Below are 19,678 nucleotides of genomic sequence, written 5' to 3'. Positions count from 1 at the left end.
AGAGGGGGTTTAGTTCAGCTCTAAAGATTTAGCTCTCCTGGACAACCCCTTTAAGTGTGCTAATATAATAGCCACTAAGAAACACAAACATAACAACTGCATTGCATACCTCTCTTCATACTCGGTCTGCTATTCTCCAGAGGCCAAGCAGAGGCCTTTGCACCATCTGGGGTCCAGGACAAACCAGTATATATAGAATTAGGCAAAAAGTTATCTTTATCCTTAAGAGTATTCCTACTATTTACTTGGATGTTTTTCTCAGACTCGGCCACAATTGGATATTTACTAGAAGCTGACGTCATTTGTGAACAAGGAGAAGGTGAGTATTGGCCGTGGTTTGGAGAACCAAGTCTGTTACACTCCAGCTCAACCCTTCTACCAAGGTCCATAGCTGTGCTAAGAATGGCCTGTAGTCGCTCCTGGTGGGATCTACAAAGCGAGAAGGCGTCAGTGATTTCTTGTGAGGGTAAAACAACATCATTTTGCTCTTTTGAGGAGTTAATGTCCTTGCCAGGGAGGTCTTGGCTCATGGTGGGAACAGAAGTCAAATCTTTAAGTCGTAGTGGACTGGAATGATTAACTTTTGGTAGCGTCTCGGTCTTCTGTTTTTTAGAATATCCACTGTTTAGGAAAAAAAATACAGAATAAAATTTAATATACAGCTCAGGAACACATCACTCTATGAAACCTACCACCCACCTAATTATTGGGGTTTATCGGGAAGTGAAGATCTTTAGGATAAATCATTAATATCTAATTACTGGGGGTCCAAAACCTAGGACTCCCATAGATCAGCTGTTTGAAGAGACTGTGTTTGGGTGAGTGCTGCAACCTCTTCAATGAATACCAAGCATAGAATCACACATTGCATAGGATCTGTGCTTGGTACTGCAGCTAAGCCCCATTCACTTGAATGAGACCGAGTTGCACAAAGGCCATATGATGAATGATCATGACTCAACCGAGCACTGCTGACACTTTAAGCAGCGAAGGACGCAGGTCTTGGACCCCCAACCTTCAGATACTGATGATCCAGGGGTGTAACTACTTGGGAAGCAGTGGTAGTGGCTGCCACTGGGCCCGGGACATTAGGAGGCTCAGCAGGCCCATGGTATTTTTTTTTAAAGGGGCCATTACCTGCTGGAGTATACTGCTGGAGGTGGCTGTGAGCAGGAGTAGGGTTTGGTAAGTCAGGCCGTGGACCCGCGAACCCCACAACCACCACTATCATTCCCCCAAGTAAAATGATCAGAGGGCCAGGAGAGAGAACATAATAAACACTGTTACTTATCTCTCCTGTGCTCCAGAAACTTCAGGCCTATGGGGCATAATACTGTGCGCAGGGGCCACTATGGCGCATAACACTGTGAGTACAAAGTCCAATATGGGGCATAATAGTGTGTGCAGGAATATGGTTTGTGCACATGCGGGGGTGGATTGGGTCGCCTTGGGGCCCAGCCATTCACAGTTACGCCACTATGATGATCTATTCTAAGGACAGGTCATCAATATGTAACTCCATTTTCCATCAGCTGCTTCCATTGCATTGAACAGATTGCAAGATATTACAGATTTAGCCCTTTCTTATAAAACATATAGTTATGCAGACAAACCACCTTCTCCAAAATACTGCCACATATAGGCAATTCTAGAATAGCAAAGATTGTAGTGTGTAGTGCATATAATAGCAGAGTCACTGGTGTAACAATGCAGCTTATAGCGAGTAAGTATACCTTGCTCCATCATCTTCTCTCAGCAAGTCATCACAAGTTACATGAAGCCATTCGGAGAGGTTCTTCCTGACATTTTCTACCCTCTGCAAGTCAAAATCACTGTTAGTGGCTAAAATAGTGTTAAAAGGGCTTTTAAAAATAAAGCTTAAAGATCCCTCAGCAGAATTTTCAGATGGAAAAGTCTACTGTGTGAGCATAGCCCACATGTTACTTACACATGGTTGTACCTGGCAGTTCTTCTGGGACACAGCGGTGCTCACATCTACTTTCTTTGGTGGAAAAGCTTCTTTCTGCTTCTTCAGAACATTATCTAATTGTTCCTTCCTTATCTGTACGGCTTTCTTCATCTTGGTCTGGTTCTCCCGCTCCATCTTCTGTCTCTCCACAGCCTTCCTCTTCATGAAGTCCCTGATTTGCTCCACACTATAACTACTCCTTTTGCTGCTGTTGGGCTGAACCTCATGATCGCCGCCAACATTTTCCTTTCCAAGAGCTCTTTTCTCCATATTGTTGTCGGTGGCTTGGGTTCTTTTTGGACTCTTTGATTGATTACGATCCACTGATTTGTCTCTATGTTTACCAGACATTCTGCATGCAGGTCTGGACTGATGCTCTTCAGTACTGATGTGTGGTATGACCTGGGCATTAGCTCTACTTCTTTTCACTACTTTATAGCTTTTTGGTTGCTGCTTGTGTTTTAGACTGTCTGGTGACTCATTTTTCTGGATTCCTACAAAACAGAGAATGATATATAGATAGACATGGGATGAATCCTACTAATATTATAAGTGTGAAAGTTTGTGTGTTTGGATGTTTGTGAGTTTGTTCCTCCCACGCTAAAACACCTGGACGGATTTGCGTGCAATTTTCCACAATCATAGTTTTCCCTTAGGATTGAGTCACAGGCTACTTTTGGTGCCACTAAACAACATGGCTTCCTGGCAGGAGACTCACAAAAGCAGGACTCCTAGCCCCAGCTATAGACTCACACACACTGCCTGGCATTTCCTGCCTCAACCTTCCTGCACACTCCTTACTGTCACCTCAGGAGTAGCCCTCACTCTACTCACTCACATTTACATATAGCTTTCCACTATATAACAGATCATATTGTCTGTATCACTACATACACAATACAACAAATCACATTGTCTGTATCACTACATACACAATACAACACATCACATTGTCTGTATCACTACATACACAATACAACACATCACATTGTCTGTATCACTACATACACAATACAACACATCACATTGTCTGTATCACGACATACACAATACAACACATTACATTGTCTGTATCACTACATACACAATATAACACATCACATCACATTTGCTAGCCCACCAAACTTTTTAAAGCACTTTTACAGTTTCACACGTCTGTGTCCGCCCAATTCTCAAATCACTGCAGACGAAGTCGCGGGTAAAAGCTAGTAGCTAATATATAGTTACAGTGCCTTGTGAAAGTATTCGGCCACCTTGAACTTTTCAACCTTTTGCCACATTTTAGTCTTCAAACATAAGATATCAAATGTTAATTTTTTTAGGGGAAAAATCAACAAGTGGGACACAATTGTGAAGTGGAATGAAATTTATTGGATATTTTAAACTTTTTTAACAAATAAAAAAAACTGAAAAGTGGGGCGTGCAGTATTATTCGTCCCCCTTTCATTAATACTTTGTAGCGTCACCTTTTGTTGCGATAACAGCTACAAGTCGCTTGGGGTTTGTCTCTATCAGTTTTGCACATTGAGAGACTGAAATTCTTGCCCATTCTTCCTTGTAAAACAGCTGGAGCTCAGTGAGGTTGGATGGAGACGTTTGTGAACATCAGTTTTCAGCTCTTTCCACAGATTCTCGATTGGATTCAGGTCTGGACTTTGACTTGGCCATTCTAAGACTTGGATACGTTTATTTGTGAACCAATTATTTTGCTTCATGTTTTGGATCATTGTCTTGTTGGAAGGTAAATCTCCGTCCCAGTCTCACGTCTTTTGCAGACTCCCACAGGTTTTCTTCCAGAATGGTCCTGTATTTGGCTCCATCCATCTTCCCATCAATTTTAACTATCTGCTCTGTCCCTGCTGAAGAAAAGCAGGCCCAAACCATGATACTACCACCATCATGTTTGACAGTGGTGTGTTCAGGGTGATGAGCTGTGTTGCTTTTACGCCAAACATATCGTTTTGCATTGTGGCCAAAAAGTTGGATTTTGGTTTCATCTGACCAGAGCACCTTCTTCCACATGTTTGGTGTCTCCCAGGTGGCTTGTGGCAAACTTTAAACTAGACTTTTTATGGATATCTTTGAGAAATGACTTTCTTCCCACTCTTCCATAAAGGCCAGATTTGTGCAGTGTACGACTGATTGTTGTCCTATGGACAGACTCTCCCACCTCAGCTGTAGATCTCTGCAGTTCATCCAGAGTGATCATGGGCCTCTTGGCTGCATCTCTGATCAGTCTTCTTGTTGTTTGAGATGAAAGTTTAGAGGGACGGCTGGGTCTTGGTAGATTTGCAGTGGTCTGATACTCCTTCCATTTCAATATGATTGCTTGCACAGTGCTCCTTGGGATGTTTAAAGCTTGGGGAATCTTTTTGTATCCAAATCCGGCTTTAAACTTCTCCACAACAGTATCTGGGACCTGCTTGGTGTGTTCCTTGGTTTTCATGATGCTCTCTGCGCTTTAAACAGAACCCTGAGCCTATCACAGAGCAGGTGCATTTATACAGAGACTTGGTTACACACAGGCGGATTCTATTTATCATCATCAGTCATTTAGGACAACATTGGATCATTCAGAGACCCTCACTGAACTGAACTGCACTGAGTTTGCTGCACTGAAAGTAAAGGGGCCGAATAATTTTGCACGCTCCACTTTTCAGTTTTTTATTTGTTAAAAAAGTTTAAAATATCCAATAAATTTCATTCCACTTCACAATTGTGGACCACTTGTTGATTCTTCCCCCCAAAATTAAAATTTGATATCTTTATGTTTGAAGCCTGAAATGTGGCAAAAGGTTGAAAAGTTCAAGAGGGCTGAATACTTTCGCAAGGCACTGTAACTAGACAGATAACAACATATGAGATAACTAGATAAGATACAACTAGTTAACTAGATAAGATACATAATATATCTGCTATTCTGTTCCCCTCTCTGCATTTTTCGCACCTTTTGGGCGGAATCCGAACACTAACCGCTCAGACCCCATTACAGACTATGGGGTCCGCGGGTTTCCTAAGGTCACCGCTTTGTTATCCAGATTAGGTTTCCATTCGGGGGAGTCCCCAAGCGGACACCCCGAACGTAAACCCGTGCGCAGATGTGAACCAAGCCTTAGAGATAGATACAGATGTAACAGAGTTAACTCGAAGTTCTGAAATTGGTTAACCTGCTGCAGCCCTTGGAAAATGCTTAAGCAATGACTTTTCATTGTTTTGTGTTGTCTTCTGTGATAAGATATTGCGCAGCAGCAGTTTTACCAATTGCCGAAGTTCGGGTTAATTCTGTTACATATATACAAGGCAGATAGATAAGATTCATGTTCTACACAAGACACTGAGCTGAGGAAATGGACTTAAGGGAGCATTCACACGGAGTAACGCCGGCCGTAATTTGTGCTCATTTTTACTGGCGTAGAAATGCGAGGGTCGCGTTTACGCTGCGTTTTTTTTTTTTTTACTATGAGCGTATACGCGGTGTTTTTTACTCACGTAAACGCTCCGTTTACGCTGCGTTAAAAAACGGAGCGTAAACGGAGCGTTTATGTGAGCAAAAAACGCCGCGTATACACTCATACTAAAAAAAACGACGCGTAAATGCGACCCTCGCATTTCTACGCCAGTAAAAATAAACACAAATTACGGCCGGCGTTACTCCGTGTGAATGCTCCCTTACACTGCAAACTGGATTTGTTGTTTTTCATCTGCAATTTTCCAGCATATAAACCAAAAGCATAGTAAGCTGAAGTGTATTAATAAAATTTACTAAGAAACACCAACATAACAATTGCACTGCATACCTTTTTTCATACTGGGTCTGTTTTTCTCCAGAGACCCAGCAGAGATCTTTGCACTGTCTAGGGTCCAGCACAGACCAGTACATATAGAGGTAGGTAAGATGTGTGTGAGAGAGAAAGAGACAGATAGGTACATAGACTGACAGATAGATACAAAATAGATAGACTGATAGATAGAAAATAGATGGATAGACAGATAGATAGATAGATAGATAGATAGATAGATAGATAGATAGATAGATAGATACCTTTTTGCAATCTATGTGGGTCATCTGACTTGGGTGAATGTTGTTTCAACAACAAAACCGGTGATGGGCCTAATATTTGCTGCACAAGTTTCTGACCATCTCGCCAAGCTGAAGCTCCATAAAGACCTGAATAAGCAGAGGGGTGTATTTATATGAAGTGTAGCGCCATCACAGGTAAAATAAAGTATTAAAGGGGTTGGCCACTTTCAGACCAATATTGACAAACAAATGTACAATAAAAAGATATGCAGTTTTCCAATATACTTTCTGTATGAATTCCTCACAGTTTTCTAGATTTTGGCTTGTTGTCATTCATTCTGTTACTTCTAGAGGATAAAACTCTGACCATGGTCATGTGATTTCCGGTCCATGGTCATGTGATTTCCGGTCCATGGTCATGTGATTTCTGGTCCATGGTCATGTGATTTCTGGTCCATGGTCATGTGATGAGTACACAGGTGCTACTCGTTATAATCACAGCACAATAATCAGACCTCCGCCTGGTAATCAGCTCATCACATGACCATGGACCGTAAATCACATGACCATGGTCAGAGTTTTATCCTCTAGAAGTAACAGAATGAATGACAGCAAGCAGAGATCTAGAAAACCGTGAGGAATTGATACAGAAAGTATATTGGAAAATTGTATATCTTTTAATTGTACATTGGTTTTTCATTATTGGTCTGAAAGTGGCCAACCCCTTTAAGCAATTCTCATTGAATTCAATGTTCTGTCTGTATAAGGTATGAATATTGGGTCCTCCAGAGTGAGTGAGCATGTGAGTGGTAGTTTTCTACACCAAATGACCCTCTAAATTATTTTATCTTTACTGAATTTTTGCCATTTTGCTAAATAGACAGGCTCTCTTATGACAACTTCTTTCAAGATGCCCTAATAGGGCATATGGGCATCATAGAAGGGGTTCCACACTTGCAGCAACTATTGTATTCGTATATTAAGCCTGGTTCACATCTGCGTTCAGTATTCCACTTGGGGAGTCCTCTTGAGGACCTCTGGAATACTGAACGCATTGACAAGCGGTAAGCGTATGAAAGCACATGGTCCCCATAAACTATAATGGGGTCCGTGTGTTTTCTGCACTTTTGTTTGGACGAGTCATGTGGAGAGGAAAGTAGTTCATGAAGTACTTTTCTCTCTGCATGTTCTGTGCGGACAGAACACACGGACTCCATCACAGTCTATGGGGTCCATGCGCTTTCATTGCTCACCGCTTCTTAATGCGTTCCGTATTCCATTTGTGGGTCCCCAAGCGGACTCCTTGAACGGAATACCGAACGCAGATGTGAAGCAGGCCTAAGAATGACGGTTATTTTTTTCAATGATTGCATATTAATGCTACATCTAAGGAGTAACCCTGGACTAACAAATGAGAGCCACAACATTGATTGGCCGATCACTGCGATCAGCTAATATCTTATGGCGGTATCCTGTGAAGGGAAAACCCTGATAGGAAATGAACAGTGACATGGATGATCAAACTCTGACTTAATGAGACAAACCCCAAAAGACATTAGAGAAAACTAAGATTTGGGGAAAAAAGTAAAAATAGAGATTGCTATGGAATAAAAACTGCAGTCATATAAACCGGTTCTATCCTCAAAAAAACTACCTTTACCGTAAACCTCTTATGGGTAAACTTTAAAAGAAGGTCTGTCGGCTCTCCTGTGTCAGGATTTAGTAAATAATTGTATTCCCTTCATGTGCCAATTGTGGAGCATCTCTTCCTACAGTCCTGTATTGTGCTGCCCCTCAGTCATTCCTCCTGGAAATGTATGAATAATTCGACAGCTGTTACCTGTTTCCATGCACAGATTCACACAGTGCAGTCAGTGCTGACTATGCCGGACTGTGCACCGACTCACTCACCCCTTTTGACAAGGAGAATGGTTACATCAAGTTTTCTAATTACTCTTAAATTCCAGGAGGAATAACAGAGGAACATCACAATACAGAGTTATAACAAATGATGGTGCAGAATGTGATTTCACGAGGCATAATACAGATATATCAGGAGAGTAGACAGGGCCAGGGCCTCTTTAAAACACATTTTTGTGCTCTAATTGTAATATTACTGGTTTTCTAGATATAAGTGAGTGACTTCTGCAGATGCACAACCCTGACAGCACAATACTACGTCAGGCCTTGCTGTCTTTTAGTGTTACTTTGTAGCCAAAGTGCAAATTAATTTTTCGTTAACTGCAGCAAATTTTCGCCTCCAATTCATCAAATCCGGTAGGATGGTGACACCGACCTTTGAACTCCAATTTATCTTATCTGCAGTTCTGTCCCAGCATCACCACTGACAGAAACTAATGACCAAAAAGGAGTCCTTGACACGCACAGTTGCAATGACAAATGCTTTATCAGACCGTGATCTTAGGGGCCAGTCTCAGCGGGGCACAAAACCATTTTTCAAATCCATTAAATTCCTAAATTTAATATTTCATGCATTTTAAGCACCAACACGTCTCCTCATTATGATAATTCTGTTCTGGCCATGCATTACTGGTCCTTACAGTGCGAACTGTCCCCTAATAAAAGGTGTTTGCTATGTCCGACTATATAAAGGCAGGGGATTTCTATACTAAGTGGAAATCTTCTATTTGTTGGTATCACTATATCCCCCCCTCATGACATGGCAAAAATGACATCTGGTGTACAGGAGGGGATGCACAGTGATGGTGTTATATAGCCACAAACCAAACCCTACAACGGATCTGAATGTGAGGACAGGTGGAGCAGTACAAGGGATAAAGATGCTGCACTCAGGGCCTAAAGGTACACAAAGCCCCAATGCAACTTAGGAAGACACAAGTAGTATACATGGCACATGGTAAGTGGAAGGAGGGGAAAGCGGCTACTACAGATTTTGCATTGGGGTCCAGAGGCTTCAAGGTACCTCTCTGACTGCTTACAATACTTGCTATATAGCATTAGCTGCCCCATTGCTCTGACACAATTGCCATAGTTGCATTTAGGCTTTCCTTTACCTGAGATGAAGATTCGGTTTGCTGTCCTAGACCTGGCCATGGTAGAATGGAAGCCCACTGCCACTTAGGACCCTGGGCACGCACCCCTTCATCCACACCCAGGCATGCCTTTGGGAATACAGCAGCAGCCTGTATATATTATATACACGCAGACTGCTCTGACAAATGTTGTGGCAGGTTGCAGTGATGCCATGTGGGCGTCTGACACTAGACAACCTTTTCAACACCGAGAGGAGGAGGGCCAGGGGATGGGGAGTCACAGCTTGTACTGAATGCCAAGCGGTGCAGATATACACAAGCAGACAAAGAGCATTCTACAAGTTGCACTTGCACACTTGACTATTAGAGGGATTTTCTGGGAGTTAAATATCATGACTTATCCTTATGATAGGTCATCAATATCATATCGGTGGCAGTATGCTACCCAGGACCTTCACAGATCAGCTGTCTGAACAAACCACTGCATTCGAGTGAGCATTGCTACCTCTTTACTGAGCACAATGCCATCTATTGCGTCAGGGATGTACTTGGTATTGTAGCTCAGCCCTATACACTTGAATGAGACTGAGATGCACATAGGTCATATGATGAATTAATGTACCAATACCAGCCTGTGAAGTGGAAGAAATGCTCACATGGGTGCGCTGCAGCTTCAAGTATCTCCACTGATTGATGGCCGATACGAAGGAGAAGCCATCAATATTTAACTCATGCAGTATGCCTTTAATCTCTGGCAAATGATGGTAGCATTTTTTATTTTTTTACATTTTTTTGCTCAAAGAGTGCAGCAAGTTGTGTACTGGGCACAATGCAAACTCTAAACTCACCAGACTGTTTAACTTTCCTCTCCGGAGATGGGGATTTACTGGACAGTTTTCGAGTAATTGGACTTTTGCTTTTTAGAGCTCTTGATTTTTCTTTGGAACATTTCGGTGCTGACAGAAAAGAAAACACATGTTACTGAATCCAAATTTACAGACACGTTGAACTTTGAAGCTACTCTTCAGAAAAATTTTGTATTGGCTAAATGACAATTCCCTAATACTGTGACATTACTTTGCAAACTTTGCAAATCTACAGCATCTACGACTAGACAATCAGCATTTTACACATGGAGTCTTCTGGCCCCTTTTCTCCTTTCTAACCAAGATCCTTAAAGTTTTGAGCAGACTGCTGTCTTAGGCACATGGCCTCCAAGCCTTGGATGGCATATACAATGAAGGAAATAATTATTTGTTCCCTTGCTGATTTTGTAAGTTTGTCCACTGACAAAGACAACAGGGAATCAACTGCAAATTAGCCAGAAGGGAGATACCTAGTAGCAGCAACTTTAGATAGGTTTATTGGGAAGAAAGCAGCAACATTTCCTTAAAGACATGGTTGGGGGAAATTCATGTGGAAGAACTTACCTGGCAGCACAGAGCTCTGACCTCAACCCTATCCAACACTCAAGGGATGAACTAGAATGGTAGAGTTGGTGATGTAGGCCCTCTCAGTGTCCAACATCTGTCCTCACAGATGACTTTTGGAGAAATGGCCAAATATTCCCCCAGAGGCCTCCAAAATGTTTTAGCAACCCACCCCATGAGAGTGGTAGAAATGGGGAGCAACTCCATATTAAAGGGGTTGGCCACTTTCAGACCAATATTGACCAACAAATGTACAATAAAAAGATATATAATTTTCCAATATACTTTCTGTATCAATTCCTCACGGTTTTCTAGATCTCTGCTTGCTGTCATTCATTCTGTTACTTTTAGAGGATAAAACTCTGACCATGGTCATGTGATTTACGGTCCATGTGATGAGGACACAGGTGCACAGATCGTTACAGTTACAGCACAGTAATCAGACATCTGCCTGGTAATCAGCTGTGCACCTGTGTGCTCATCACATGACCATGGTCAGAGTTTTATCCTCTAGAAGTAACAGAATGAATGACAGCAGGCAGAGATCTAGAAAACCGTGAGGAATTGATACAGAAAGTACTGTATATACTCAAGTATAAGCCGACCCGAATATAAGCCGAGGCCCCTAATTTTACCACAAAAAACTGGGAAAACTTATTGACTCGAGTATAAGCCTAGGGGGGAAATGCAGCAGCTACTGGAAAATTTCAAAAATTAAAATGGTCAGAGTTTTTGGGTGCAGTAGTTGCTGGGGAAGGGGAGGGGGTGTTTTGGTTGTCTGTCTGCCCCTTCCCTGAGCTTGAGGACTGTTTTTTCTTCCCCCACTTGGAATTCAGTCTGGCTGAATATAGGGTATCTGCAGTGCTCCTATTAACACCTTCCCGACGGAACAGGAGCACTGCAGATACCCTATATTCAGTAGACGGGCACTTTCAGACACAGGGATACCTAATGTGTTTGTGTTTCACAGTCATTTTCTACTTTTGTATGTATTCTGGGGAAAGGAGGGATTAAGAACTTTTATTTATTAACTTTTTTTAAAATATTCTTTTTTTTTTGCACTGTTTTATGGGAGATTCTATACATTAATATTGTGGCTGGTCATAGACACCCCCCCCCCCCTAAAAAAAAAAAATATATTTTTTTTTTTTGCTGACTCGAGTATAAGCCGAGGGGGGCTTTTTCAGCACAAAAACTGGGCTGAAAAATTCGGCGTATAATCGAGTATATACGGTAAGTAAAAGACAATAATCAACAATATAAGTACACTTGCAGGCATGGAGTTAACCAAATCATTTCAGACGTCTGCTTGGTTCTTATCATATGTGATTTGCCTGTATACTTTGGGGTGTCAGCTATCTGTCTCTAGGATCACCCCAGGCTTGTAAGTGAGCTTATACTCTTTTTTTATTGTCTTTTACTTGCTTTTTTGTTTTCTATCCTTTTATTAAATCACTTATAATCAGTGATGTGTGGCATCCTCGATTCCCACTATCCTTAGAACCCACAGTAATACAGATGACATTTTGTAACTCATCTTTTGCAGAAAACTATTATCCTTCCAAGACATCTCTCATGTCTTGCTTCAAAATGAGCCCAGTATTGTTCCTCATGCAAACTTCTTGTGTTATCACAGAGTACTGCCCCTGAATACCTCTATTATATGGCAGCAAAGGGACATAGATAGTGAATCTATTTCTCATGGATTCCATTTGAAATCATAAGGTACAAACATCTGTGTATCTCTGCAGGATATCAGATGGTGTGACCCCATAGGTACCTATAGACACCACGGGTCTGTTACTCTGCCATGGGCTTGAAGCCTTAGGATCAGAATGTGTCAGAATTTGACTTTCATAGTGTTTCAGTTACCTATGTTTCCTTCATTCTTGCAGGATATTGTCTTCAAATTTTCTCTCTCTCTCTTTATAGCATCTTCTTCAGTATATAAAGGGACTGATTCTTCACCTGCAGCACTGAACCCTAAGATTGTAGATTGTGCTCATTATTAAGTGGAGAGGCCAAATTTAGATAGACAGATAGGCAGAGATAAATAGCAACAAAGATAGATAGCAATATAAATAGATAGCAAAATAGACAGATAGATACAGAGAAATATAACTAGATAAATAGCAAAATAAATAGACAGACAAGCAAAAGAGATGGTTAGCAAGAATCGCTGAATACGAGGAGCATGGGTACATTTCAAGCCCTGATATCTATTATTAACATCTTTGAAAACGTAGTAGTAAAGCCATGAAGGGGTTAACATAAAAAGTATGAAGTGATTTCTTGAAAAATATAATAAATACTGACACAATTCTCATTGCTTTACTTTGCCAGTTCATCTAGAGCCAGTGCGCTGTGACAAATGGACTTTTGTCTAATGTACCTTCCAACAAAACAAGACTATGAAATATAGGCCGTTCTAAACACTTCCACAGCTCGATGAGGGCTCGCACCATAGATCTGTAGTTCTTGACAATTAAAAAGGATGAAGTGTTTCCAAAAGAAAATTAAATTGCTGGATAGTGAGATAAGTCAAGTGTGAAGAAACGTGAGGACAGTCTTACCTTTGTCATACAGGGCTGTTGGACCAAAGGTCACCTTGCAAACTTTCCTTTTCATTGCAGGTTTGCGAAGGGGTTCTGGGTTCTTAGAAGATTTTGGTGTATTACTCTTTAAGAGTTCTTGGCGCCTTTTTTGCTCCTGGATTTTTTCTTTAAGTCTTTCAAGTTTGCTTCTGGGTGATCTCCTCTTCGGATGTTCTAGCTTCTGCACATAGATGTCAAGCTTTGGAGAAGAAGATGGAGTGACAGTCTCTGGTGGTCTAACTTCTGGTCTAATATATATTCCAGGGGACGGAATGGTGACATCTAGATAGGGGTTGACTATCTCTTCAATCTCATTTTCTAAAATATTTGTTTGGGGACCTAGATTAGGCGAGGTCACAACCTGGTCCATGTGCTCTTCTGAGGAACCTCTAATTGTCATGATCTGACCATTATTGAAATTTTCCTGAATTGTCTTTGCTAACATATCTTCATAAGTAGAACCCATTTGGTAGTGAAGAAACCTATCCATAGATGGGATATCGTCTTGCAGAAATGGTGTTGGCCTAGTTCTGCTTAAGAGATCACTAGGGGTATCCATTTTGGTGGAAACACTGGCTTCACTATATAGAATAAGGGAGAAAAAAAACATTAAAATCAATAAAAGTGTCCCTAAATAATGACAATCAAATCAATATATAAATATATATATGGATGTATAATTTATAAATGCAGCTTTTTCATAATCGGCTGACTACCCTGATGGGTCTTGCTCCTGGCAAACACTCAAGACATGGTTGGACCTTTTTCCTGCAGTGGCACATTGTTGTTGTTGTTCTATGACAATAAAAAGCAGTAAATAATCCACCTACAATATTTTGAGAGGTTGAAAACCCCCCTTTAGGACAACTATGAATGGGATTTTACGATCCAGAAAACACACTCTGTATAGAGAATGTATTTCTTGGACTGCACTCTGTCCAGACACCCAGACTCAGAGTACTATTCCAGCTTTCTGGGGTATTCTATTGTGAGACCTCAATAATCTGGAGACAATAGATTCCACGTACCCCGTTTTCTCACCTGTGTAATGTGAAGGTCTCATCAGGTTTCCTTTGATGGATCTGTTGTCCCTCCAGATGTGAAGAATCAATGAATCCTGAAGAACAGGGATCTGGACCTAGACAATGAACATGTTCCAGTTTGATCTGTGCCTAGCAGCCCCTCTCAGCCGCCTGACAGCTACATCTCATATTGTGTCCAAATTTTGGAGCAGGTCTCGGCTTGCCCGCTTGCATAATATGGCAGCAGATCTATTTCTGCCTTATCTAATGCTAAACAATTCTTGGCCCTAAGCCTCAGTAAATAACATTCCCTTTTACACTTGGGTAACTCAGCAGCTGTGGTCCATTTAATTCCCAATATCGGCAGCCCCATGGGTTTTTTTTATAAGTGACTTACCAGAGAAGGAGTCCCTTTCAAGCTGCAACCTGCGGCGTACCTTCTGAGCCTGTGTACGACACTGCTTCTGAACATCAACCTTATTTTCTATTCGCTGTAACTGCAAAACAACATTTCTTGAAGTTTATGGGTACATATAGACGCGGCAGAATACTTGAAGAATATTGTATGTTCATTGTGTTGCAGATCTCCACCCCGTACACCAAAGTGGTGAAATCTTCCATGATTTTTGCATAAGAATTAGTATTTTTCAGATTTAAAAATCTGGTTCATTTTGCAAATTCACAACATATTAAAGTTACAGAAAGACTTATTGAAGAGGCTGTCCAAAATGTGATATTGATGGCCTATCATCAATACCTGATCGTGAGGATCTGACACTCTGTATCCGCAATGGATCAGCTGTTCCCAGCAGCTGCTGTAACAATAAAATGGATGGAGCTGGAAGCCAATGGCATCATCCACGGTTAAATGGCGATTCCTGATTAAAGGGACTCTATCAGCAAGTTAAACCGTAAAAGTTATATTAAACTACCCCCCCCCCCCCCCGTTTTAAAATAAAACCCTAAAAAAGAATGTTATCTACTTACGCATCGTGCACGCTGGGCGGGCATTCAGGGTGTGTCGTCTTCTTCATCCACGCCTCTTCTTCCTCCGGTCCTGTCCTCCTCCGGCACTCGTGAGCGGACACTGATAAGAAAATAGCCTGGGCGCATGCGCAGTAGCATGCGGCTTCTACTACGGCTACTGCGCAGGCGCCCAGGCCATTTTTTTTTAATCAGTTTCAGTTCGCGAGCGCCGGAGGAGGACGGGTCCGGAGGACATCGGAGGAAGAAGAGGCGTGGATGAAGAAGACACACCCTGAATGCCCGCCCAGCGTGCACGATGCGTAAGTAGATATTCTTTTTTAGGGTTTTATTTTAAAACTGGGGGGTAGTTTAATATAACATTTACGGGGCCTGAATAGCCTTTTTAAAGGCTATTCACGCATATGTGGGGCTCTATCAGTATGATTTTGCTGATAGAGCCCCCTTTAATGAAGCTCAGCATGAATGAACTAGGACTGTCATTACACAGTGGATTCAGCTGTCTACTTCAGGCTCTGTGCACTGTATAGTTTTGGCATTTGGCGGCAGACAAGAACAGCTGATCAGTGGACCCCTACTCATCAGATAATGATGGTCAACTCTAGAAAATCTATAGTAATATAAGAAATCCCATATCCAGAATCTTTTTGCCAAAGTGGAGAGTAGTTACAAAGAGCATCTCTGGCTCTGAAGGACCTGTCCTGCACTACACAGATATCCCTTTGATTTGAGTAGGCACTGTGTATCTTTCTAACAAGTAAGGATTGTCCAAAGTGGAGAACCACTTTCTTTAAAATGATTAAACCTTCCATGAATTATACTCACCACATTTTTAGCTTCTAAAAGGCTATCCCAGGCACGAGACACATCTAAAATGAGAACAAATAATCAGTTTACAATATAGAATTCAGAAAAAGGAACTGCTCAACTCAAAAGTGATATTATAGGTTACCAAATATTATCTTTTATCACTAACAAGTAACCTGTGACCCCAAAGTGAAATTTTCTACAAAACTGCATATTTACAAAAGAATACTTTACACAGCAATTTTTTGTGCATCATATAATGGTATTTGGGGCAAATAATAGTAAATCCAGCAGTCTGTAGAGGTCACAACCCCTCTTTGTCCATACACATTTCAGAGAAATGCTGGACAAAGACTGGCAAAAAGTCACAAGTTATTGAGCAAAAATTGATTTTCTAGCAAAACTTCAGTCATAAATTTGTATGGCGGACCAACGGGAGTGGAGTTTTAGGCCTCCCGCACATGGGGAATACAATACTGCTGGCCTTTCTTTCTCAACATCCAACCCCCTCAGACCCCCGTGGGTCATAAAGTGATGGCGTATCACAGCGATAACATAGAAATAGCCCCTTAAATCATATATTTACAGGGTCCAATGAGGTCAATAGTGTGGTTGTATATCAGCTGAAATTTATATGGTATTAAACCTCTATTTCTCACATACTAAAGGAAGACTGAGGCAGTCATTAGGTTACACTCACCTTGCATATGGCTAGATGGCTCCAGGGCAGACTCGTCCCAATCCTCCATTGTAGACATGATCCTAGAGAATACAGAGACGTTGCTGACTATTGTGGTGTTGTAGTCTAAACTCTTGCCGTTTGAGGTGTGTGTGTGTGTGTATGTCTGTGTGTTTGTGCCTGGATTGTCACCAGGGTTACAGACATTTGACAAGCTACCAACCTTCTCAGTGATACAAACTTTACAGAAGTGTTCAATGAAATAATATTCTACTACTAGTCATGATACACCACACAACTGGAGCTCAGAAGTCATTAATGAAATCTATTGATCCCTGTTATCAGCTAATGTAAAAATTTGTGCTGCAATGATTACTAACTGTCCAAATATGTAGGATACTGTAGACTTATTTTGATGACAAGGGGGCAAACTGACAGCTGCCCCCCTGCCAGGTGAAAGATGGGTAGGGCAAGTTGGATTAAAAACATGTCGGGTCATTTGTTTTCCATTTAAGTCAGAATTAGATATGTTTGGTGAACGCTTAGGCCCAGTTCATCTGTCTCGGATTCTTCTTCACTTTCCACTCCCCAAGTTAGAATACCAATGCTGAGAACTCTTGTGGCTTCCCATTGCCGGACTCCACACCAAGATCAAATACAAGTCTTATTTTTTTCAGTATCCTGCTGTGATCTCTGCCTCACATTTCTGACATCTGCTGTCAGGGTAGAATCAGGAAAATATCTTATATCAGATGGTCGGCTGAACCAATCGAAATGCACAAGATATAATCCCATGTGGACATTCCCTTACAGTGACAACAACAATGTGCTCCCATACGTAATGTAAGCCACAGTCAGTGTGCACCCCAACAGTATCAAAATGTACCCCACATAGTATAAGGAGCGTGTGCCACCTTCCAAGGGCCAGCCATGAGCGCTATTGACTTATTCATATAGTGCCAACCATACTCTGCCCCCCCCCAACCGTTACTGTGCAATACAATGCCAAACGAATTACCCCTAACTGCTCACATGTCCTGTTGGCAAGGAAGGGAGGCCTCCAGATAGAAGACTCATAAAGAATACTAAGAAATTCTTTCCTTTCTTCCCAATTTCCTCTGCTTGCATCCATTTCTGCTTTGTGGAAATAAATCCTGGGATATCCGAGGCCATTTGTAAGTGTTTAGGGGTCCTTCAGATCAGTCATAGCGGCCTTTGGTGACACAACCCCTTTAAACATTTACATGGTATCAGTCTTATCAGTAAACCCCATAGGGCAGTGATGCCGAACCTTTTAGAGACCTAGTGACACTTGCCGCGATGGAATGCTGAAGCAGCATCAGCATCCCGCTCCTGTGTAGGCCGAATGACTGGAGCGTGTCTTGAGCCGCAGACTCCGTGGCTGATTCAGCTGTGCAATCTATGGCAAGATAGGGCATGTAGCTTTTTTCCCCCGCTACTAGCTAGCCTACTAAGGAAGCGAACGACTCCCATTTAAGTAAAAGGGAGTCATTTTTGGCAGCAGATTTTGAGGTGGATTCAGCGTCAAAATCCGCTGCCAAAAAGCTCTGTGTGAACATACCCTTAATGTTCACTAATTCCATCACACCGGATCTGTTTTATAGTGACCGTGCAATGTTATTGCAGCCTGTACTAATATCATGTCTGCTATAAAACAGATACTGCGTGATATAAATAGTGAAGGGTGAAGGGGCCCCCACACAGTATTATACGCTCCACAGTGGGCTGCTGCACAGTAGTATACCCTCCTCAGACCTCGCGTACACTGTAGTGTTCAACAGCTTTAAACAATATAATTTCATTATGGATAATTATATCCGGGTAGGACCCTCAGCGCACAGTCAAGGTCATGTGATCAGTTTTTTTAAATTTCCAGATTGTAGACAATGTTACTTGGCCTTGTTCTATTTTATTTTTACATTGAACATAAAATAACTCTGTTATAAGACTTCTGGGTGTGAGGAGGTTATGCTCCACGGTGGGCCCCCGAACAGTATTATAGCGTATTGTCTCGTACAGTATTGTACACGGCAGTATGTATTGTACACAGCAGTATATAGTGTGGTACAGTATTGTACAAGGCAGTATACAAGGTATTGTTGTGTGATACAGTATTGTGCACATGAGTATATAGTGTATTGTGTGGTACAGTATTGTACACAGCAGTATATAGTGTATTTTGTGGAACAGCATTTAACGCGGCAGTATATAGTGTATTGTGAGGTACAGTATTATATATGGCAGTATATAATATATTGTGGTTCAGTAATATATATGGCAGCATATGGTATATTGTGTGGCACAGTATTGTACACGGCAGTATATAGTGTGGTATAGTATTATATATGGCAGTATGTAGTGTATTGTGTGGTACAGTATTGTACACAGCAGTATACAAGGTATTGTTGTGTGGTATAGTATTGTACACGGCAGTACTTAGTGTATTGTTTGGTGCAGTATATAGTATATTGTGTAGTACAGTATTGTATATAGCAGTATATGGTGTTATTGTGTGGTACAGTATTGTATATGGCAGTATATGGTGTATTGTGTGGTACAGTATTATACACAGTAGTATATAGTGTATTGTGTAGTACAGTATTGTACTCGGCAGTATATAGCGTATTGTGTGGTACAGTATTGTATACAGCAGTAAATGGTGTATTGTGTGGTACAGTGTTATACACAGCAGTATATAGTGTAGTACAGTATTGCACGTGCCAGTATATAGTGTATTGTGTGGTACAGTATTGTACTCGGCAGTATATAGCGTATTGTGTGGTACAGTATTATACACAGCAGTATATAGTGTAGTACAGTATTGTATATGGCAGTATATGGTGTATTGTGTGGTACAGTGTTATACACAGAGTGTGGTACAGTATTGTATATGGCAGTATATGGTGTATTGTGTGGTACAGTGTTATACACAGCAGTATATAGTTTGGTACAGTATTGTATATGGCGGTATATGGTGTAATGTGTGGTACAGTATTGTACATAGCAGTAAATGGTGTATTGTGTGGTACAGTATTGTACGTGGCGGTATATAGTGTAATGTGTGGTACAGTATTGTATATGGCAGTATATGGTGTATTGTGTGGTACAGTGTTATACACAGCAGTATATAGTGTAGT

This window comes from Leptodactylus fuscus, chromosome 11, assembly GCF_031893055.1.
Source record: "Leptodactylus fuscus isolate aLepFus1 chromosome 11, aLepFus1.hap2, whole genome shotgun sequence".
Lineage (NCBI taxonomy): Eukaryota > Metazoa > Chordata > Amphibia > Anura > Leptodactylidae > Leptodactylus > Leptodactylus fuscus.
This window is presented reverse-complemented; position numbering follows the sequence as displayed.